This window comes from Zosterops lateralis, assembly GCF_965231275.1.
Source record: "Zosterops lateralis genome assembly, chromosome: 11".
NCBI classification, from domain to species: Eukaryota; Metazoa; Chordata; class Aves; order Passeriformes; family Zosteropidae; genus Zosterops; species Zosterops lateralis.
In genome coordinates this window covers 17,209,890-17,215,889 of record NC_139771.1, presented here as the reverse complement: position 1 = coordinate 17,215,889, position 6,000 = coordinate 17,209,890, and the positions used below count along the sequence as shown (strand labels likewise).

At 49.2% G+C, this 6,000-nt stretch overlaps 1 protein-coding gene across 1 annotated transcript in view; it reads left to right on the top strand.

Annotated features, from left to right (window-relative positions):
• Window positions 1–2,083: 2,083 nt before the first annotated feature.
• Window positions 2,084–6,000, top strand: part of TAFA4 (TAFA chemokine like family member 4) — a gene marked incomplete at its 3' end in the record, with an annotated part of 69,400 nt that continues 65,483 nt past the window's right edge. The window contains exon 1 of the mRNA XM_083869285.1: window positions 2,084–2,192. The remainder of the gene's footprint in view (window positions 2,193–6,000) is intronic.

Here is a 6,000-nt window from a genome sequence, read left to right as displayed (position 1 = left end):
AGAAGCACCAGCCTATTTTTTTTTTATTTGAGGGAAGCAGAAAACCTTGCTAATTGCAAAACTGAAAGCTACTCAGCGGCGTTAATATTGTTGGCATGGCCGCCAGCTGTGATGATTAGGATGTGTGACAGAGGGAGAGATAATTTGATCACAGGCCTGGGGACCAGCAGCTCCTGTGCCCTGCTCCTTCCCCAGTGCACCTGCAAAGGCAAGGAAAACACAGGGGGGGAGGTTTAGTCCAGCCCCACAGCACCCAAGATTGCTGGGAGGGCCCTGCAGGGCACAGGGGGTGGCAGAAATATGGGTGTAACTCCAGGGTGAGGGAGATCAAGCCTGGGCATTTATTTGCCAGAGGAAATAGCTTTCTGGGGGATAGTAATTTATTCCTAATAGGGTAATGATTAATAATCAGGTGTGGAGGCTCTGCATGTATGGAGCTTGTTCTGTGTCACCAGCAAAACATGGCTTTGGGTGGGATCAGACACTGTGGGACAAAAATCTGGGAACTTGAGCTGTGGCAAGGTCAGGGGGACCCTCAGAACACAGCATAAAAGAGATGGGCTAAAGCCTCTGTCCCTCTGCTTGGCTTCCTCCTATGCAAAACAGGAATTGATCAGGGATATGTTGAGGATTTAGAGATATCTGGAGACCGCTTTGGAGACATTAAAACTAGTGAGCATAATATCTGCATTTCAAAGTACTCTTTGGACCTCTTAATTCGTTTTGACAGCAGCCCAGTGCTGGAAACGGGGCTGTCTCTGCTGTCTGGATGGGAAAACTGAGGCTGAGAGATGGGAAGGAATTATGAGCACAGGACAGCACCAGGCCAGGGAGAGCTGTGAGCTGCTGTGTCCTGTGACTCAAAGCACCCACAGCTGGTAAACTGCTCCATCCACACATATCAGGGGGTTGTTGTTCCTGCATAATCCCTGTCTGATGTCCTGACCAGCCTACTTTCAACAAACTGTACCCCAGGCAGCAAGATGAGACCTTTCTTCCTGCTAATTTGTGCCTCCTGTCCTCTAAATCTTTCCATTTCCCATCAGCACATCCAGTTCCCTCCCTTTTACCCACATCTACTTCTCACATTTCTTTATGCAACCTTGGAGCTCCTGCCTTGTCTCTCTCCCTTTTCCAGGCTCTCTAGAGGTCTGGAGGGGTGTTAAGTGTCAGGAGCAGTAGGCAAGAAGGTGACAGCTCCTCAGGTAAGGAACGAGATGGAGAGATGTGGTCCCATGCTGTGGGTTTCTTCCCTCCTATTTTGACTATATTGCAACTCCCGCTGATTAAAAGAGCAAAACTGCATTGTGATAACACAGGATGAGGGAGAGCTGAGGCTGGGCATTTAGACCCTCTCTTTCAGGCTGAGTGAATTTATCCAGGATGTGAGAGTCTGCTTCTGGATTATTAATTTACTACGAATGGTGGTGTGGGAGCTGCTGAGATTTTTTACTGTTTTTCACACGTGCATCAGAGAACTTGCACTAAGACAACTCAAAAGGCAAATTGCAATCCCACAACAGTATCCAGGGAGGGTTTTCCTGTGATAAAAGTAACCTGCTCTGCTCCACAAGGCATTTTTACAGCGATCCTTCCCATTTAAGGGATGTTTATCCAGGAGGGTGACGATTTGTATCACGACAGGATTTAGGTAGTAGATTAGAGATCAACCTACTGTTGCTCTGAGCCCTGTGGTTCCCTGTGGTGAGACACTGCCCTCTCTCACAGAAATCACACTCCATTCTACACATATTCAAACGCCTGGCAGCCACCGGAGCGTTTATTTGGACGTCACTGTTTAGGTGAGCAGCAGAGCTACGGGAGGATCCGGGGGTGTAGAAGTGCAGGGATAAAGGTTCTCTGTCTCACTGGCACAGAGTCACTGGCAGAGCGAGGAGGAGACTCCTTTTCCCGGTGGCTGCTGGAAAAAAAAAGCAAAGTGACCCCGACTTTGTAGCCAGGGAAACACCAGCTTTCATTTGGATCATTTAAACCAAACGGGGTGAAGATGCTGGTTTATTGATAACCCGCAGGACCGTGGACGTGCGGCGGTGACAGGGGCGGGCAGGTCACGGCCCGAGCCCCCGGTGCCTTCTCAACTTGCGCCTGTTTCCGAGAGATGCTGCGAACTCCGGCCCCCCTGGCTCTTCCTTCCCTCGGCTCAGCGGCCACCACTCGGATGCTGAAATAAGGTCAGGACGGCTCCGTCAAGCGATTAAAATCGCGGGCTGAGCGAAGGCTCTGCCTCCGGGAGACACCGCGACCCTCCCCGGGGCGGAGGGAGGGATGGAGGGAAGGAGGGAGGGGAGCGCTCCTCGCCCGAGCAGCTCCGGCTCTGCTCGGCGGGGTCAGCCAGAGCCAAGGGAGGATGCTCAAGGGACACGGGAGAGCCGCCCCAGCCGTAACACCGGCCTTCCTCCCCCGGCTCTGAGCAGGAGGAGGAGGAGGAGGAGGAGGAGGAGGGGAGTTCCGAAGGCACTTGGGGCGCTGCCTGCGGGAGCCTTGCGGAGCATCCTGAACGCGGGGGCTCTCCCCGCTCCCCCGGGGCTGAGTCCCCTTTCCCCGGGCGACACGGCGGCCAGGTGAGCGGGGCCGGGCTGGGCTCGGGCCGGGGCTGAGGATCCCTCCGGGAGCCTCGGGGGGTCCGGGGGGTGAGAGATGCGCGTCGCGGGGAGGCGGCGGGGAGAGAAGCATCGCTCCAGCCGCGATGGAACTTGTGTTTCGGAGCGCAATTAGCGGCAGTGTGGGGGCGAACAGTGAATTATCTGTTCCCCAAGAGGCCCCGGGGGCAGAGGGATCCCCACAGGGGCACCCCCCGTGCCGGCAGTGCCTGCGGTGTTCGCCCTTCCCAAAAGGTCTGCAGGGGCCGGGCGGGCTCCGGGAGAGCGGCCGTGTGTCTGTCCGGAGCATCCCCAGGTATTAGTCCTGGAGTTCAGTCTCTCTCTGCTCTGGGGCGTGTGAGCGGAATTCATTTATTGCCCCCGTTCCCCCAGCGATGAGAGCGCCCATAGCAAAGGGTCAGGCTTTGCTCTTTAAATGTCACTCTTTTTTTTTTTTTTTTTTTTTTTTTTTTTTTTTTTTTTTTTTTTTTTTTCCTTCCCTAAAAAGTGTTTATAATTTCAGCTCCCGATTTTATAGCTCCTGAAATACTTTCATATATATACTTACATACTTTCATTTCCCAGAGCGGTTGGTTTCCCACCACTGGCACTTGCACTTTTTTTTTTTTTTTTTTTTTTTTGAGTGGGAGGATTTACTTTCTTTGAAACAGAGCTCTGACAATCCCCGCTCCTTCCAGCGAGGCGCGTGGCATCTCCTGACCCCAACAACTTCACTCTGACAAAAGAAAAGCTGGAAATAATCACTTAAGAGACGCGACTTTGCCTGTTTCAACAAGTTGCTTTGTTCTCTGCTCGAGTAATTTCCTGCCAGGCGCGCGGTCAGTGTCGTTAGCAGGGGATGGGGCGATGTTAAATTAAACCTGCAGTCACCGGGGATTAATGCACGGCCATGACATCACCGACAGCCAATGAGGGGATGGGTTTGGACACGTACTGACCCAAAGTGTCTTCCAAAGCGGTGATCCTGCCGTGCTCCTGGGGAATGGGGACAGTTTGTGCTTCCCTCTGTGATTCTCAGTGTCCTCCTCTGACACAGCCACGATTTGTGAGGCAGTGAGTGGTTACTCTGGTTGGTTAAAGGTTTAAAGGTTTCACTTCTGGGGAAGAGATTATTGAAAATGGGCATATCAGTGCCCTGGCACAGAGAGAGCTGATGTGGCAGAGCTGGTGTGGCAGAGTGGGAACAGCCCAAGAGTTCCCAGCCCTTGTGGCAGGAGAGCTGCCTGAGCAGAGTGTTGGAGCTCACAGGGCTTTCACCCGCAGTAAATTGCTTTCCTTTGCCTGATTGCTCAGAGAAGAGCTGCTCCCGTGGAGGTGAGCACAGGCTCTGTGCCAGGGGAGTGAGGAGGGAGCCCCAGCAGCCAGGTGATGCTGCTGTGGCTGGTGAGGCAGGAAAGTGCTTTGCCCTGCTGTGCCAGTGGTTCCTGCTGTGCTCCCACCCTCACCTGGGTGCTCCTGCTGCCAAGGTCCAGCAGGTCCGAAGCCCTTGGCCTCGGTCCCTGTCACTTTGCCCTGGGGTTACTCAAAAACTCGGAGTAGCTTTTGGAAAATCACAACAGATGTTGCCTGGCATGGTCTGGCTCTTGAAATGTTAATTTTGGAGTTCAGGCTGCTCTTTCTGTCTGATGTTTCCTTAACCTTCATCATTTGCTGCAGACTCATCCAATTCCCCTTCAGGTCAGGCAGGGGCTTCCCCACGGGCTGTGCAAGACCCTTTTTGTAACTATCACAAATATTTGCCCTCAAATCACTTATATTTCTGTTTGCTAGAATTCTCAATGCTAAAACATAATTTTTTTTTGGGGTCCAGACTTCACTCCTGAAAGTCTTTTAATATTTCTGGTTGTGATTTGTATGTAGGTGCACACACAGAGTCCCTCACCAGTGCCATTGCATCAATAGCCCTTTGCATTGAGGGACCCACACGGAATATTAGCAATATGACTGACATGCCTCAGAGCTCTGTGTAAGATCCTTATGCCTTCATTGCCAATAAGACGTGACAGGATACATCTAATGAATTACCTTTAAATTAGAAAGCAGTAAACAAGCCATTATTGGATTAGAGGAATATTAAAATTAGAAGAACGTAACCGTCTTTTGATATCCTGTGGCACATTTTTACCAGCTAGGAAATGATATGGGGAGCTGCAGAGAGAGAGAGAGAGAGAGAGAGAGAGAGAGAGGGTCTCTAGAGAACTGTAATGATTTTCATCTGTGTGAAATAGATTTTTTTTTAAAATGCTATTACTTAGTGTCTTATGTTTAGATGATGCTGTAGCAGATTTCTTTTTTTTTTTTCCCCTTATAGTTTCATATTGATGTTTGATGTATTGGTCTGGGTGACTTCAGTGTTCTGGGAGGTAGAGGTTTGACATACTCTGATAGTAAAAATCTCCCAATTATTGAAGAAAAACACAGGCAAAAGGAAACAAGAGCCTTGGTGATAGATTTTAGTCCAATACTGAAGACCTTTCTGCCTTTCCAGGGTGCAGAGATTGTCTGGGTTCAAGCCACTTATTCCATGGCCCTTTTCCTCAGCTGTTTAGAAGGCTCTTCCAGCTCTGGTGATTGTGGAATATTATTTAAATTAAACAAAAAAATCACCTTGACTTCTCTGAGTTTTATATAAATTACTAAGAGTCCACCAGTTGTCCTGGTCACCCAGCTCAGGTGCAGGTGTCAGCTGGTGTTGCCTTCCAGATGTGGCTGCCCTGGATTGGATCTGAATTGGCAACTGGTTGGTGGGACTTGGGAGCAGCCCCTGATCTCCCCATGCCAATCTTTTATTAATTGAAGGCCAGCACCTGCTGTCCTCTCTCAGGCAAATCTTCCCAATTAAGGACTGGGCTGAGAGTGAAAAGGGCAGAATTTGGCCAGCACTCCTTCAGTGTTAGGAAAAATTGCACATGGAGAAGTAAAATGTAAAATACTCGATGGAAAGTAATTAATTCTCAGCCTTGTGTAAAATGAAATTTCTTACAACATCTTGAAATTATTATGGTTTTGTAATTCCACCTACCTTGGTTGGCCATTGAAAAAATGCCATTGTAAAAAGCTCCTAATCTAGAACTAAATTTGAATTTGTGAGTTAAAAAAAAATTTGTTTGAACTACCAATATTTTATAACTCTCTAAGACCAACCTTTTATTATTTTAAACTCGCTATCAATATGAATATGGAGCAGCAAGACACCTTTGAGTCCTAAGCCTTGTTCCAGCCTCTGGAGGAAAACCTTGAGCATTATATTTTGTCCTGGATTTTGTACGCACACTCAGAATAAAGATCTCCCCTACACAAATGATTTTCATCTGAGGTATTGGATTTTCCTTGTCTCTCTCTCTCAGAGTTTATGGCCCTGGGACTCCTTTTCTCAAGG